Raw genomic sequence first — 18,152 nt, 5'->3', positions numbered from 1 at the left:
TTATAGTAAAATCCTGAAGAGTTTAAATATAAAGTGAAAAAAATTAAGAGTTCTATTTGAAAGGTCACAGTTCTCCTTGCATCAAAATGCATTTAGAGTCTGAAAAACATTCTGAATTTTGGTATCTTTCTGGGGGTCATGCAAATTCGTCTTCAAGTAATGCCCCTAGTCCATATAAGTAACAAGAAGAGTCTTACATAATGCAGGTATGTTTTATCTTTAACATAAAAAAATCTAAACTATTTAAATGATGTGGCCACTTCTGAATGTATTTTGTGTTTTACAAAACATTTTGTTTCAGTTTTGCAAGAAAAAATAAATAGGGACTGGCTATATGCATTGTTTTTATACGTTCACATGCTAGTGTCTATAAAACCAAAGAGAAGTATTCATTCATTAATTTATTCACTCATTCCTTCAATGAAGGTTTCCTGAATGCCTTCTCTGGGCCATACACCAAGTTCTCGTCCTCAAAGATTGTAGATGGAACATAAAGCATTCCAACACATGCCTAGCAAGTGGAAGAGAGAGGATTCCATAAAGGAAAAACATTTCTTATCTCCCTGGTTGGCGTCTCTCAACTTTTCACACATTCACTCACTTATTCCCTCACTCTTGTTCCTGCTTTCTTTCTCTTTGAATTGTCATGGTATTTCCACAGTACTACTTTTATTGTATGTCTATTTTTAGATTATGTCTTTATTTGCATAGGTATTTTATCTTGTATTAGGCCATAACCTTTTTTAGCACAAGAATCTATGATTAATCATATTTCTCCATGCCTTATATTGTCTCACATGATTCCTTAAACTTATTAAGCACTATATGCGCATTTATTGAAAAAATGAATACTTGAATGAATGAAATAAAAGAGTAAGGCTTTGTTAATATAGTCTGAGAAGAAATCACAAACCTCCATTCCAGAATGACTTGGCTTTATAGGAACTATGTGACTGAGATAATCTGTTAAAATCTAATTATGTCAGGATCCAGGCCATTATGACATTAGCTTAGAGGTAGAGAGATAAAATGAGTAAACAGAAATCTACACTAATGAAGAGGCACATAGCACTGCATTATTATGTTTGAGATTCACTTTACTTTTTGTTTGATTTTAATTATTTTAAAAACTTTTATTATTTTTATGTAAAACTTTTTAAATGATTTTCATATATTTATATTATAGACGGTATAAATTGTATATCTAAATGTATACAACTTTTAAAAAGAATATTAAAAATAAGATAATCATCCCTTAATTTGGTAATTTTCCCCCATAAGTTGCAAAATATCTGCACTTTATCCTCTAATAACTTCCACAATATCTGTGTTTTTCAAACTCTTTAGTGCTTCTTAGAAGTGCTGCTCATGATCTCCAGGAGTTTGATGCACCCACCATTTAGCTTTTTCAGTAATGGACTCTGCTCTGGACCCTTCTGTGATAACTTCTGTTTTATTTTTGTAGTGCCAATGAAAAGTGATGTTTCTCTTTTACTGAGGCAAAGCAAAATGCCCCCAAAATGTGTTCATTTACATGTAAATCTTTCTGCACAGCCCAGTGCCTGCTAAATTGGTACTGTTGCCAGGTAAAGTGATGAAACCTAAATTGAGACTATGGCTCAAAAGCCTTACTAATCTTGGCGTGGTGTTTCCAAATCTGTTTCTTCATACTGCTGTGCAATGAGATGCAGTTGCTCATCAGTTTGAAAACATCTCATTCTTCTTTTCCTTTTTTTACCCCCTTGGAACTTGTAGTCACAACAGTCCACTGGAGGTCTTAATAATAACACTACATCAGTTAATGTTTTTGGTCTAGGTTTATATAAGTATAGCAGAATGAAAATCAGATTATATTAAAACATATAAAACAAACAAACTTACAACAAATACTAGTGTTTGGTATTGTAACAGAAGCATCTGGTGGAAAGAACTCTCCGTATTTATGGCTCATAGGGAATTTTGGTTTCACAGAGAGGCTCTCTGTGTGATTTCCCTGAACATTGGCATTTATGTTTGTGTGTGTGTTTCATGACGTCTAATAGCCCACTTGCTTTCCAACTGAGATTTTCTTCCTAACTATCTTAATGTAGTTTTGACATTCTTTGTAATACAGACTACATGTTTGACGTACCTGATCTAAAAAGTTTGTCCTGCTTTGGTAGGACTTTGATATTGCAGAGCAGCATTTCAGGATTTGTTGAACCCAAGCAGCTGACATCCAAACAGGCTTTCAAATGATGTGATTACTTACTGAAAAGCATTGAATTTCTCTTCAACTTCATTACTAAATTAATTGAGACTCTGGTTGAGATTATCTCTTTACTAAGTGAAGTGATATTCTGTATGTATCTGCCAGGTTGCATAAAAATTTTGTACCTGTTTTAGTTCAAGTAACATTAAAAAAAAAATCCTTCAGATGAGTTTCATTTTATAGGGATGAGGTTGTGCTATGAATTTATTCCAAATTTATATTTATATCCACATAAGTATGAAATAATTTGTGCTGTTTTTTCCGTCCATTCATCCATTTATCCATCTATCCACTCATCTATTTATCCATATTTATATCCATCCATCATTATTGAATATCTTAGGGATCTCGGATGAATGAAACCAATTTCTGATTTTACAAGCAAGCCATTTTAAACACCATGTTTCTAGGGTGGAATTATGTGTAGGATATGATAGGAGTGGAGAGAAAGATCTTCTGCTGTTACTGTCAGGCTTTATATAGATAATGTCATGTTTAAGCTGGCCAGATTGGTCTTATTTATATATTTATGTTATTTCATTGATATTAACATCGTCTGTCTGTCTAGATTGTAAATTCAATAGACAATAATGACTTCTCAGGGCTTGTGCATGCTTGCATATTAGTAAAAGTTCGAAAATTCTTGAGAGTGGAAGACTGGCAGGGAACTGAACTGATTATAACAAAGTTTATGTGTTTACGTTTGTCATAAAAATGTCTTAATAAGGAATGAGCTAATATATAAAGCTAAACTAATTCATTATTTCAATTTTTATGACAAAAACATAAACTTAAAAAAGTAAGTCTGACAATACAGGTCTTGTTATATAATAAAATACTTCTCGCTAATATTTTAATAAAGATCAACTTCTAAATTTAATTAGCACATATAGATTATACGAGGGTGATTAACATTGGCCTGACTGGAGGTAATATTGGAAGTTGATGTGGTGAGTAGCTCTTCTCAGCGTTTTACCTATGTTGTCTTATTTACTTTTGGTGTCATTTTTTTTTCATAGTTACATCTAGCATTGACAAATTAGGGTTCATTTTATTTTACCTTATTTCATAGGATGTAGTATTTCTTTTGTTTCTTATAAATAATAAACAAGATAGCTGGCCATATTGTTAATTAGTATTATGTGATCAGCCACATATATATGCAGATAATTTTCTTTCAACAATGGCTTTGACCAAAACAAGTTAAAAAATAAACAATATAAAGAAAAATTTGAGGTGTTGACAGTGTATCTTGTCTCATTAACAATGTAATTATTTGGTTTTAACTCACAGTTCAAAGTAGATATCAAATGCAATTTAAAAAATTAAAAATAATTCAGACCATATTTGGAGACTAAGTCTGAAGCTCAAGGTTAATATCTTCAGTATCATTAGGATACCCTACTTAGAGAATATGTTTTAACTCCTTTGACATGTCTTGATATTTATAACATACAGGGCACAAATATAACATAATATGAAGGAATTTTATGTAATTATTTTAAACTGCTTTTCTTATTATTAGATTTTATCATTTATACTGCTAATCTATAACATGAATTATGTAAAATCAGCAATGAAGGAAAGGATGAACCTTAATTTATAAGCATAGTCTAGGTAGATTCTTTATGGGATACAGGCATCTCTATGAAAAAATTTAATTTTATGCTTTTATGAATAATAGCAACAATTCATTATTTCTCATTCTATTTATTCTGTCATTTAAGTATCTATTATAAAAGTTATTAAATTATCTGTTATCAAAGTAGTAAGATTGGAAAAGAAGAACTGATCATGAATCTTGTAAAAATATACGGTTAAGGTAATTTAATGTAGAATCAGAAAATTTTCTAATCTAAAGGGTGAAAATGATTTTTTCTCATGGCTAAGGATGTTTCCCCATGAATGAAATTTAGAGTAGAATTATAAACGATGTTTAAATTAATATATATTTTAATATTTGGTTGTCCACCAGATTTAGCTTTAAAATCTATTTATGGGGTTGTGATATTCAATTAGATAATACCAACATTTTCAACTTGGTAATGGCTAGTGACTATTTCCCAATAAGAACATCTTTGGTATTTTCTTCCTCTTATTTTTTCTTCTCTGTAAGTATTTGTGGAATTCTCACTCCACATGTAGAATTGTGCCAACCATTTGAGGATAACTCAAGGAGCAATACATATGAGGGCGGATTGCCTAAATCTCTGAGCTTCCATTATCATTTAGAATATATGAATACCAAGTTAAAAATGATAAGTGAATTTGAGACTCGTTATAAATATAGATGTTTTCAGTATATCATATTGTGTGCTTGTTTAGAAGGAAACAGTGGAGCTCCTGATCCTACCATCTGCCTGAAAAGTGTTGTCAAAGCAAGGCAACTCTTGTTTGAACTGGCATTGACCTTGGAAACTATTATATTTCCAGCTGAATTGACTGTGTCCCTCTCCCTTTCTAATAGAGAACTGATTACATTTTTCTTATCTTTATTTTTATTCTTCTCTCCATGTGCTTTTTAATTTTGCTTCGAATACTTACATTTTAATAAAATATTTGTATCTTTTGTAAGTAAATCAAATTCTTAAAAAGTATGTAATAGGAACCATCCCAAATGTCTATGAGGAGAACTAATGTATTTTGAATGCCTTATCTGTTTATTTTAGTGATTTCTTAGTTATTTATTAAGGGACGTGAAACTGAAACATGTATGTATCATTGATAAGGTAGAGGGAAAGCCACATGGTTGCTTAATAAATGCACAGGTTCTTATTGTGGATTGCTATCACTGTCTGGTATCTGAATACTTCTTAGCTTCTTCTCAAGGAAAATTAAAATATATAAATGAAGAACACACAAATTGTAAAAAAATAAAAACAATTCACATATTATTCAAATATAGTTAAAATTAGGACGTTGTTGAAATGTGTTGAGGTAGACAATGAAACAACACAGTGGGATCAGGTTATTCTGTTTCAGTGGTGGAGGGATAGCAAGGAAAACAGAACTATACATTTTTTGGCACTGAGACAAATTTTCTAGATGGCAGCCCCAAGGAAGAACACTGAAAATCTTACTGGAACTGTTTCCTAATCCTTATATTGATTGGTCTTCAGAGCATATTCAATGAAAAGGCAGCTAGTTGGCTTATATTTGTATTGTGGTGCTGAACCTGCACTTTAGACACTTTCTTTTTACTTGAGAACACTAGCAGTGTGGTTTTGAAGGAAGGAAGATTTTTTTCTTAAATTAGGTAGTCCTATGGATATTTAAAGGGCTTGAAAGTTTAAAATGTTGAGTAGTGCAGGTCTCTACACCAGGATGTTTAGTGGTCCCCTGATCACACTTGCCCCTCCTGACCCTTAGGTGAACACCTGCTTTATTGTGAGAACACACAGGTGGCTTCTGGTAGAATGCATGACTATAGCAGAAATGCTCGTCTGGTTCAGCAATCCAGTTAACGCCTCATGAGCACATAATTTCATTGATGTAGTTAATATAGAAGGTGGGTGGCTTCTAGTCAACAAAATCTGGTTGTTTGACTCATAATATTATGGTCCATCCCTTGGACTACTCAGTTTAGAACGTGCCTCTAACCTGTTCCATGACTGATATCTAATCCTTATGATCTCTTTCAATACTCATGTTCAGAAATCCTCTTCTCTCTGCTGATATAGAAGTACTTTGTTATATCTTTAGAAAAAAGCATGTATCTTTCGGAGGAGGGGCCCTTCTTGGAAATAACATATTCCTGCAGGGTTTCTTTTTTTCTCCCATGGGCCAGCTGAGTTATTCATAGACCTTAGTGCTTTCCTAAGAGGCTTGTGAAGTAATTGAGAGTTTGTTAAGAACGAAAGTGATTCTCAACTTCTTACTATAGTAAATGCATTTCTAGAGACTATGGCCTTGAGTATATCCCTTTTCAAAATCTGCTTGGGGGTTTAGGGTTTTAAACTTATGCCAGGAGTGATATTGATTAAGCATTTTCTGCCTTGCACATTAGCTCTTCCTTCTGCTCAGTGCTAGTGAAATCACGATTTGTGCCGTGGAAATCACCAAGGTGTTAAATCTAGCACTTATGACTTCAATGCATTATTGAAAAGAAAGCACAGATGGACTACAAGGGAGCAAGCAGTGGTTAAAATCAACTAAATATTTGATAATTAATAAATGTAAGAGGAAATGAACAGCAAATGAAGGAGTACCAGATCCAATTTTTAACTGAAATGTAATATGAAAATTCTCTGTTTTTTAATTTAAAAAAGTTGTCTCCATAGCATTGAAAGAAAATCGTTTGGTTCTTGAGAATGTTTACTGCAATCTGCAATCAACTTTGGGTCCAGCTTAAACTTCTACAACATAGGTACTCCTATTTTTTCAACATGAGCTAAGTGTCAGGAACTGTGCTATGTACTGGTAATTCAAAGATTAAGCATGATTACTGTTTTCAAGGAACTCTAAGCCTTTAATAGGGATCCATGCACATAAACATAACTAGTGAGTAAACTAGTTAATAAACAGGGTTATGTACTGGCTCTAGAGGAGGGCATGATCACATCTGCCAGGCTAGGCTCAGGAAAGACCTCAGACAGGAGACTCCTGAGCTGAGCCTTGAAGGAAGACAAGGAACTAATTCAGAGAAAATTGGGAAACTCATTCTAGGCAGAGGCACGAGGTGTGAGACAGCATAGCTGGTCCAGTACATTAGAATGACTCAAAATGGCAGGAGCAAAGAGTATATATGGAGCAACAGTGACAGGTATGCATATGAGAATACAGGCATAGAAACATGGTAGGCAAACGATGAGTCTGAAGTCAGATACTAGCAATGGGGATGGAAAGAATGGATCAATTCACATCATTTATTAGATGGGTGACCTTGGACAAGTTAATTAATCTCTCTGAGCCACAATATTGGTGCTTATTAAATGGATATAATATCTGCATCTTACACTTTTGTTGTTAGCACTAGAGAAAATATATTTGTGTTTCCTGAAATAGTAAGTTCCCAGTAAGTGAAAGAGATGATAATACTGCTAATTGAAACACCCCTCATGTTCTCTCTTCTTTTTCTACATAGTTCACTGCTTGTCATTCTCATATCACTGTTCAATATATATGAGCTTAGAGAATTAAGCATTTTAAATGCTCTGCCAATAATCATTTTTCCATTAATTATTACTGTTGCCACATTAAACTATATTTGAGATGCAATCAAATTGAAGGGCTCAAAAATTTATAAGCTCTGTCTGTCAGAACTGAGGAAAGGAGAGAGAAACATTTAGACATTATTAAAATTGTTGGCTTATTAGTGGAAAGCATCTTAGTTTAAGTGCCAGATATCCAACTAGGGTAAATATAAGGGACTGAGGATTCTAATGTGGGATGCTGATTTATCATTTAGCTGTGCATCTTTTCTATGCACATCTATAAGATGACGGAGATGATGCCTACTGAATGAATACTAATAAGCTTTAGCATAGGAATAATAAATAATAAAACATACCTTTCCTCTGTGAGGAGAAAAAAAAATCAAACTGTGATGCTGGGACTTAACACTCTAAGTGGGAATTATATGCACAGCTCAGTTTTTTTATTAACATCAGTTTATTTAAATGTGTTCCTGACTTCCATAGTTTGGTAGTTTTGTTTTACGTTGTAAGCAGCAGATTCTCTGTGAAAGGTAGAAATTAACCTGCTGAGACTTCTGTTTCCACCCCTGTAAGATGCTGTAAGATAAACGGAAAAATACCATTTTAAAACCTAATCCAGCAGAAAATGACTCTAACCTGCAAAACAATCCACTAGTTCATGTAAAAGGAATGATTTTCTTTCTTGAGGAAAGTGAAGTTTTGTAAAGATATACAAGCATTTGGGGCTGTCACCCCTTCCAGTTCGTCTTGCCATCCCTTCCTGCCTCTCTGGATCCCATCAAGAGGCAAATTAAATTCTATCTATTGTAGGAAGACTTTGGAAAAAAAAACAAAAAACAAAACCTTGTACAACCACTCTCCTCTGAACTAAAGCAATTTTGTATTTTACTCCTCTCTTGACACTTCTTACATGCTGCTGTGCGTTAGTGACTATCTTATTGTTATGTTTTATCTTCCTAATTATAACCCAGATGCTTAAAAGCAACTACTTTACTTTTTCTATTGTTTCCTCTGATCCTCGGGGGTTGTTTGTGAATTTGTTGGCTTTCCTGGGGCTTTCTAAATCTAGATATTGCACTTCTTTTAGATTTTACAAATAGGCCCTGCTCTATCACTGGGTTCCTTTTGTGACTATGGCAGAGAATTGGCAGCAAGCCAAGCCATGGCTTACATGGCCATGATATGTGTATTTACGATGGTTTCTTAAATTCCTGAGACGCTTCCCCTTGTTCTGTAACGCAGAGTTTCTTGTGCACAGCATGTGCTCATAAGTTAACCTTGCATACCCCACACAAAACATACAGCCAGAAGAGCATCAGAGAAACCAAAAGAGGAATGCAAATCTTATCTATGAAACTTATAAATATGGATTATTCCTGGTCCTCCCAGATATTATGAATTATTGGTGGCTTGAAATTCATAGTGTACATTCTAGTTGAAGTGGATTAAGAGTGTCTCAGAAACTGTATCCAAATTTCAGAAAACTCTTAATGGGAGCTAATTTATGCTGGTGTTCTAAGTCACATAATCAACTGAAGTGGTCTACTGCATTGCAGTGGTATCTTCTGTCTCTGCTTTTGCATTGTCAGAATTACGTGTGTCTTGCTAGCCTTGCACTGAATTTTTAGAATTGTGATGTTAAGAAGATATCAGAAAAAAAAGTTATGAATAATAATGATTACCTTGACTTTGTTCTTCTAAGTGGAGTAACATTTTGTTGGTCCCTCTCTCAAATACTTTTCTTTCTGATCATTTTCTTTCTCACCTCCTTACAGACCAAATGTTCACACACACAAACATTGGAGCAATTGTGCTTTAGGATCTTTGACACCGTACCTTTGCCAGTTAGTAGACACTATAGTGGTAGAGTCTTAGAAGCACACATAAGTCTTTCCAGAATTTGAATTGGGGAAAGGTCAGTCTTCATGCCCATTTAAGGATGTTTACTGAGCTCAAGCAAAGAAACTAAAAATGGTGTTCTTTTATTTGGAGGCTTTCAGAATACCTTTGTTAGAGTAACATTACTCCTGAGGGAAAGCTGTTAAACTGACTGAAGTTTGGATAACTGGGATTGACTTGGTCCAGGTATGACCTGGTCTGTTGTCTAGTATGTAATCCTACTAGCTCAGAATTATCCAAAGTAAAAGATAGTTATGCATAAAATGGAACTTTCTAAGCTCTTGGTGAGATTAGTCTTGTAAATCACTCATATTCTGTCTCTCCCCTTCCCTTCCTTCTCTATTAATCTAGAAATCTAGATAAAAAGATTTCCATCTTTTCTTTATTAATTCTGTCTCTTCTTAGTAATTTTCTTTCTTGTCTTTACCAACTATTCATTTAATAAATGATCATTAAGTATAAATAATATGCTATCTGCAGTCTTAGTTGGTAGTGAGATGAGTCAATAAATAGAAATAGATATTATCATAAGGGGATACACATTAGACAACAGTTATACAAATACAATAGTTAAGCAAATACATGATTATAAATTTTGATGTTGGTTACAGAGGAAAAATGCAGGGAACTAGTCTTTCAGGGAGTTGCATAACAGAAGATTTCCTAAGAAAGTTTCACAAGAGTTGAGATGAATGGAGTAGAAAGTAGGACGAAGCATGCTTCAAGCCAAGGTAACGCTGTGCAAAGGATGAGAGGCGGGCAGGGGACAGAGAGTCCAGAATGTTTGGACTGGAGACTACAGGGATAGGTCAGGATGTGGGAGTGGAGCAAAGGGACTGGTTCAGGTGGGACTCAAAAAGCCATCAGAGCCACTGGTTCCTTGTATCCATTTTATAAATTTTTAGGGATTTTAAAGGATTTAGACTTTATCATAAAGCTAGGGATAGCCAATTAAGGATTTTAAGTAGGAAAGTGATATGAACTGATTTGTACTGACAAAAGTTCATTCTGGAGAAGAGAGAGAACTAAGGGCCAGAGCAGACATGTGCAAAGCTGTTACAAGGCTACTGGAAGATCCCATGAGAGGAACAAGATGGCAGTGTGGATGCAGGTTTGGCCACAGAGATGGAGAAAATGTAGCAGGTTTCAGGAGTGATTGAGGTAGAGGGTCAGGATTTGGGGAAGGGATTAGGAGATCTCAGAGGAATGTTTAGATTTCTGGATGCACAAATGTTTTCATGTTGCAGGCATTCCCTGAAACAGGAGACAATGCAAGTTGCTTTGGATGTGAGTTTGGCATTAGACGTGGTAAAGACGAGGAGATTTTGACATAGTCTAATGGATATGTCATGGAAGTACTTTGTTCAATTCTAGAGCTCAACAGAGAAGTTTGGGCCAGAGGAATTAGTATGACAAAGAGAGGATATGTCAGTTGATTTTATTTCAATAGAGCATTTTTCTAAAGGTAAGCGTAACATTCCTTTCAAAAGTTTCTCTTAGTTTATATTGTAGTATTTTTATTTTCTCACTTACTGAAATGTACAAATTCAGTTCCCTGTACTGAGTTTGGTTACCTGAAATTTCATTCTATCCAATATTATTTTCATGCCTTATTTATCTTTGATTTGGATGTAATATCAGTGAAACCTGTTATTTGTATTCAATTTTTAAAGAAACTCTTTTAGATTTTAGAAGTCAGAAATGTCCTCAAATGAATCTGACTTACTTTATGTCCTCAAATGAATCTGACTTACTTTATAAGAAGAAGGGCTTGGCATTCTGATAGAGTCCTGGAAACGGATTCTTGGAGATACAGCTATGTGTTGGTCTTTCCACATTTGTCTCTGTAATTGTGGATTATGATGCAGGTGGACTTTGCTCCTTTCCCCTGTGCTATCCAGCAAAATGACATTGAGCAAGCTGCCAGCCCTACTCGATCATCATTACTTATATTTTGAGGAGAGGATTGCAGTAACATGATCTCTGAAGCTCACTTTAGCTTTAAGGTTCTATGAAAAGTTAGCATTAATCCTAGGAAAATAGTTACAGATAAGGATGGTGGAGTGCAGTTATTTTAAGTGCTGGAAAAGTTGTAGCTCTCTGGAGGAATTGAATCTTCTGAAATTATTCAGTTTGTAATACAGGGGAGCTCGAAAGGTCCACCCTCCCATCTTTCTTCATATACTTAAAGGCAGTTAAATTGCTCCTAAAAATGTGAAATGGAGGTGTGAACATTTCTAGAGGCAATTAAGTCATTCTGCATTTTACTGGTAAATTCTATCATTTTTTAAAAAAGAGAGATAGAGGTTTATATAAAAATGGAGAAAAAGGAAATTGCATGTGCAGATGTAAAATACCATCTGTGCTTCTGGATCCATTCCATGCTCCACACCTTCGTTGAAAGAAATTGTTGATTGAAAGCTCAGATTTTGCTGGCTAGTTATAAAAGCTTCCTGTGTTGCTTATCATGCATTTTAAAAATAGATGGCTTTGAATGTGTGAGTTAATTTTTAGCCTCATTTGCCTAGGCCTCCTAACTCAAGAAGCATGCTTTTAGTGAACTCACAATTCAGTTCATATTCAATGCGATTAATAGTAGTGGGGAGTTACAAGGTGCCGACCTTCAGAATGTTTGTCATAGCTTCCTTTTCCTCCTCGTGGTAGATTGAGCCCATCTGATTTCCTGGACTGGAGCACTCGTCTGTACCTTACTTTGAGGAAATATTAAACATTGGTAGAACTGCAAGTATGTAGTCTCGTGACATTGGAGAATCTTGTCTTAAGTATTTCCAGCTTCACCTTTCTTATCCCTTTTCCATCTTAATAGTGGCGGGTGTCCTGCTTGTGCCCAGGCACAAGTCAGCTCTGCTCTCATTTACCTCTTACCATGAATTTAAGTAAAACCGGCATCTCTCTCAGGGTAACTTTTTCTACCTTATCTCTAATGGTGGAAGGAAGTGCTTGTTAATACAGTTTGAAATTTAACAATTACTTTCCTTACTTAAAGATAAAGTAGACTTAGATTACATTTTTTAAGATTTCTAATCATTATATATTTTTTAAATTGTTCAGTTAAGGGCATTTTAAATCGTATTTATGTGTGTGTGCGTGCACGCGTGCGTGTATGTGTGTGTGCAGAAATTGTTAGAACCAGCACAAAACAACTGAATTTGTATCCCTCTTCTCTGAGCCATAGTAGCTACAAATGTATCTGAATTGTTCAGGTACCAAGCAGCTGTAGGAAACAAACTTATTGTTAGAAGCTCAAGATAGCTATCCCAAGTGCCAAATGTACCTTTAAGTACCTAAATTGAGAGACTCAATTACACAGATATTGCTTAATATGCAAAAGGAAGATAGAGAGCTACCCATTTTCAGCACGAAGTCTACATGTTATGTATAAACCATTTTACTGGGTAGCTTGATTCTCAAATGTGTGCTTTTCATACATATAATTCATAATATACATTCATACATAAATGAATTATATTATAATTTATAATATTAAGAATGTATTTTGTGGTTTTATATAAATGTCTTTAGCTGGCATATGGCAGAACCTACACACATTTCTCTTTGAATAATAGAAATGTTTATTTTTAGAAGGACATTTTCTCTAGATAAATTTTTATGGTAAGAGTTAAAGGGCTACATGGCATTTTTTAAATAATTCACTAAATCTGAGTGTAGCTGTGCAAAATAAATATCTGTATCCAAACCTGGAAACTCTGCCATTAATTACATTTTGTTATTGGTGAAATTTAGCTAAATTGTCCAAGTTAATTCATCAGTAAAATGTGATTGAATTGTGAGAATGATTTCAGGTAATTGTGAAACAAAGACTTAGAAAAGAATAAAATGTTCTTTTTGTTTTACTTAGCATTCTTCATGAGCTTTTATTACTTTTCAAAGCTTTCATTTCATTCTTTTTATATCTATTTTGTATAGTTACTTACCTGTGTTTGATTTATTTATTTTTTGCTCTTTTGTTCATGAGCTTTTAAAAATACCTCACCAGATGACTTCTTTTATATCTCAATTATGTTTTGTGTGATTCTCTCATTTTTACTCTTTATTTTGTATCTCTATTTTTATGTGATTCTCTCATTTATTTCTCTTTATTGGGCTTAATCATAGCATATCTGTTAATTCTTGTTTAAGAGAGATGTTTACAAATCAGAATTTTTGCTGAAGATGATGATCAGGATGGCAAAGAATTTAAATATAAAATATAAGTTTAGAATTTGGTGATATTTAGACTGAAAGAAAAAAAGATTTAAGGGAGATAATTCTTTAAATAAATGAAAAAAAGCAATATGGATGAAGGTAAAATATTGTTCCAGATTTCCAAATTTAGACAATTAGTGGAAAATATGGGAGAGTCAATTTTGTGTCAATATAAAGAGTTTTAAAAATTAATTAGAGCTTTAAAATGTAATAACTTTTTGATTTTCAAGTAGGTCATGGGACCAGTTTTTCTGCACAAACCGAATAAATTAGATATATTTCCTAGAGCTGTGCAAGCAGCAAGGACTAAAAGAACTAAGATTACAGAAAGGAAAATTACTCCCAGGCATGCATGCATTTATTTCCCTGAGGGCGTTTGCTGATTCAGTGTGGTCTGAGGACTGGACTTGGCCTAGCAGGTGTCTTTTAGGAGAAAGAAAAGTTAGCAAAACTCAAAAAGTTAGTGTTCGTGCAAGGCGGGGACAGATTGGAGACTTGAGGGATCTAAAACACACAGCTTTCTCCACGGGATGTCTGCTATGTTCCCAGGCTGCAAAGAAAACCAAGAGTTAAGCTAAAAGCTTCTAAAAGCTTCCAAAGTTAGTAGAATTTCAGTAGGAAATAAACAAACAAAAGGACTTAGCACTCTGGAGACACCAAACTCAAACACACTGTTGATCTCTTCTTGAAGAAGTTTACCAAATTTTGTAGCTGTTTGAGGCCTAGGATAAAGAAATGACCTGAAAATTTCTGAAAGAGAACTTTTTCAGGGCCCAGAAGATACAGATCTACCAGGCTTTCAATCAAAATCCAGGGAGTATCATGGCTTACAAATATAGATAAACAAGGGGCAAACTACATTCTATTAAAACTGCAACATAGCCCCAACCCAGCTGAGCCCTTGGTTCACTTGGGACAGCCAGCCTCTCTCTGTTCTGCTTAATACTGAAAATGAGAAACCTGCTGTAGTGGAAGAGATCATTTGGAGTTCTGTAGTTCTTGTACACCTAATTTCTGTCCTGTAATGAAACGAGTAACTAGACATACAAACAGGTAAAACTATATGATAAATAATCAGAAGAAAAAGTATACATTTGAAGTAGGTAAGTAGATGATTCAGATATTACAGATAACTGACAAGGACTGAAAAGGTGGTCTAAAAAAAGTGAAAGAATAGAAAATTTTATTAGAGAAGTGGTACACATAAAAAAATAACCAAAAAGGTTGGGCATGCTGGCTTATGCCTATAATCCCAGCACTTTGGGAGGCTAAGGTTGTAGGATCTGAGGCCAGCAGTTTGAGAGCAGCCTGGCAACATAGCAAAAAGCCGTCTCTACTAGAAATACAAAAAATTAGCTGGGCTTGATGGTGCACGTCTGTGATCCCAGCTACTCAGGAGACTGAAGCGTGCGAATCACTTGAACCTGGGAGACAGAGATTGCAGTAAGCCGAGATCATGTACTACACTCCAACCTGGGCAACAGAATGAGACTCTATCTCCAAAAAAATTAATAAAATAGTAATAATCAAACAGATATTCTTGAATTGAAACAAAAAAAACCCCTACCTCTATCTGAAATTAAGAGTTTGCTAGAGACATATAATAAATCAGGCACAATAGAAGTTTAGTGAACTGGAAAATACTCAAAACATAGAAAGAAAAACAAGGGAAAAATTAGATACTGTGTAAATGGTATTTGTGGTAAGATGATTTTTTAAAACATATAAAAATCAAAGTCCCAACGTAGAGGAAAGAATACAAGGGGAGATACATTTTTTTGAGGACTTAAAGCCAGGAATTTTCTAAAATTTTGGAAAGGCAGCCACAGACAGATTCAAGAAGTTTAGCAAACTTGAAGCAGGATAAATACAGTAAAAGCATTCATAGGGACATTTTGGTAAAACTGCTGAAAACCAGGTAAGAAGATCTTAAACGAAGTCAAAGAAACAGGACACATTACCTTTAAAGAGCAAATATAGGACTGAGAATTGGCTTTGCCAAAGAAGTGAGAAGATAAATGAAATGTAGTATTGAGGAAAAATACCTGCCAACCTACAATTCTGTGACTCATAAAAATATATCTATCAAAAATATGGAAACAAAGACATTTTCTGACCGAGAGAAGCCACCCCAAAATACAAAACCAGGAATTAGTCAGTCTGAGGCCTGCATGAAAAGGAATACCAAAGGAAATAGTTGTAAGTAGAAGAATAACCTTAAATAGAACCATGGAAATATCTGAGTGATTGAAGAATGCTGGAGAGTGTAAATACATTTTATACAAATGAACATGAACTGTATTGAACAATAAGAGTAATGCTTTGTGAAGTTTAAAATACATACAGAATAATATGTGACATCAATACCATTAAAAAAGTAAGAAGTGATAAATGAAGTTTAAAACTTCTATGGCTTTGCAATTCTGGGAAGATAGTAAAAGTAATAATTATGTTATATAGAGCCAACTCAAGGATGCATGTTGTAATTCTTCAGGCAAACACTAAAAAAAGAGTAGCGGAAAGTATAGCTAACACATTACTAGAAATAAGTAAATGAGTGTTTGTTTAATGCAGAGAGAAGTTATGAGAAAAAAGAATATAGTAAACAGGACATTTAGATATGAAATGGAGGAAAACCTAGCAGAAAACCTTTGTAACTTTGGTGTAGGCAAGGATTTCTTAATCAGGACACAAACAACATGAAACATAAAAGAAAATATATAGAGAGAGACTGGTTCATATTAAAACTAAGAACTTTTGTTCATCAAAACATACCATTAAGAGAATGAAAAGACATTCACAGAGTGGGAGAAGATATTCTTAATACATACATCTGACAAATGACTCATTCAGATTACATAATGAACTCCTACAAATAAAAAAGATAAAGACAAAAGACAAATATTCCAATAAAAAAGTGAGTAAAAGTCTTGAACAGACACTTCACATAAAAGAATATCCAAATTGTCAGTATATAAGTGAAAAAGAACTTAACATCATCAGTCATTATACTAATGCAAATTAAATTAAAATGTGAGAGTACTATACACGGACAAGAATGACTAAAATGAAAAAGGCAGAAAATATGTGTTGGGCAATGATGTAGAGCAATGGAAGTTCTCATGATCTGCTGGTGGGTGTATGAATTGAAACATCTTTGGAAAAATTTTGAGGGTATCTACAATGCATATTCTATGACCCAGTAATTCTACTTGTAGGTATACATACAGGAGAAATATGTACACATGTTAACCAAAAGACGTACAAAAATGTTCATAGCAGCCTTTTTTGTAGTAGTGCCAAAACAGAAATGCTCATCAATGGAACCTATGGTAAAAAGAAACTGGAGTATTCATACAGTAGAATTATACAGTTATGAGAATGAATGAATATCAGCTACCTATAACAATGAGTGAATCTCATAATGTTGAGTGAGACACAACATTCAGACACAACAGAGTATATACTGAGTGATTCTACTTATAGAAAGTTCAAAAACAGACAGAAATAATGTATTTAGGTCAGGATAGTGGTTACTCTTGGTAGGGACTGGATGGGGTGGGGTGGGCTTCTGTACTGCTTGTAATATCTCTTAATTTAGATATTGCTTACATAGATGTATTCAGTTTATGAATATTCACCATTATAATGTGTGTGTGTATATATATATATATGTATATATATATGTACATACACAAGCAATATTATGCTTCAAAGACAAGTTAATTACAGTGAGCTTTTTTGAGTTAATAAGTTTCCTATTCTTGGAAATATCCAAATAAAGAACTTGGACGATTATATGTAAGGGAGACTTTGGAAGGGATTTCTGCATTGAGGTAAAAAAATGCACTAGATGATTATCCAAACTCTTTTTAATTCTGAGATTCTCTGATTTTTTTAAGAAAGGGTATACTTTGATCATTCATCTGCGTATTTTTCTCTTTACTTTACTAATGAAGTTCCAGACTATAGCCTACTTTCACTTTTGCTGGTTTACCTCCCATTTCCTCTTAAACTCATATCATTTCTTTTTTCTTTTTCTTTTTCTCTTTCTTAGATATATATATGTGTGTATATATGTGGGTATATGTGTGTATATACACACGTATATATACACACATACATACACGTGCACAGGCACACACACAGACACACACATGTGTGTGTTTGAGACAGGGTCTCACTCTGTCACCCAGAGTAGAGGGCCGTGGCGATCTGAGCTGCAATCTCCACCTCCCAAGTTTAAGTGATTCTCCTTCCTTAGCCTCCCAAGTAGCTGGAATTACAGGTGCCTGGCACCGGATGCAGCTGATTTTTGTATTTTTAGTAGAGACAGGGTTTCACCACGTTGGCCAGGCTGGTCTTGAACTCCTGACCTCAGGTGGTCTGCCTGCCTTGGCCTCTCAAAGTGCTTGGATTATAGGCATGAGCCACAGTGCCTGGCCCAAGCTCATACCATTTCTTAATCATTGACTATTCAAGGGCCAAATCTGATGGATTATTTTAGTCTTTTTCTAACATATTTGGGTCATTTACTGTTGATGACTCATTTTCTTTTTCTTTTCTTTTCTTTTCTTTCTTTCTTTCTTTCTTTCTTTCTTTCTTTCTTTCTTTTTTTT

At 34.3% G+C, this 18,152-nt stretch overlaps 2 protein-coding genes across 4 annotated transcripts in view; one reads left to right on the top strand and one right to left on the bottom strand.

Moving 5' to 3' along the window:
* The window catches only part of CTNNA3 (catenin alpha 3), a 1,771,160-nt gene that overhangs the window by 599,546 nt on the left and 1,153,462 nt on the right, over positions 1-18,152 (top strand). The window lies entirely within an intron of this gene.
* The window catches only part of LRRTM3 (leucine rich repeat transmembrane neuronal 3), a 178,386-nt gene that overhangs the window by 13,440 nt on the left and 146,794 nt on the right, over positions 1-18,152 (bottom strand). The gene's annotated exons all lie outside the window — the stretch shown is intronic.

Source organism: Cebus imitator, unplaced genomic scaffold (assembly GCF_001604975.1).
Source record: "Cebus imitator isolate Cc_AM_T3 unplaced genomic scaffold, Cebus_imitator-1.0 Scaffold290, whole genome shotgun sequence".
Lineage (NCBI taxonomy): Eukaryota > Metazoa > Chordata > Mammalia > Primates > Cebidae > Cebus > Cebus imitator.
Note: the sequence above shows the minus strand (reverse complement) of the source record. Positions and strands in the feature narration are given on the sequence as shown.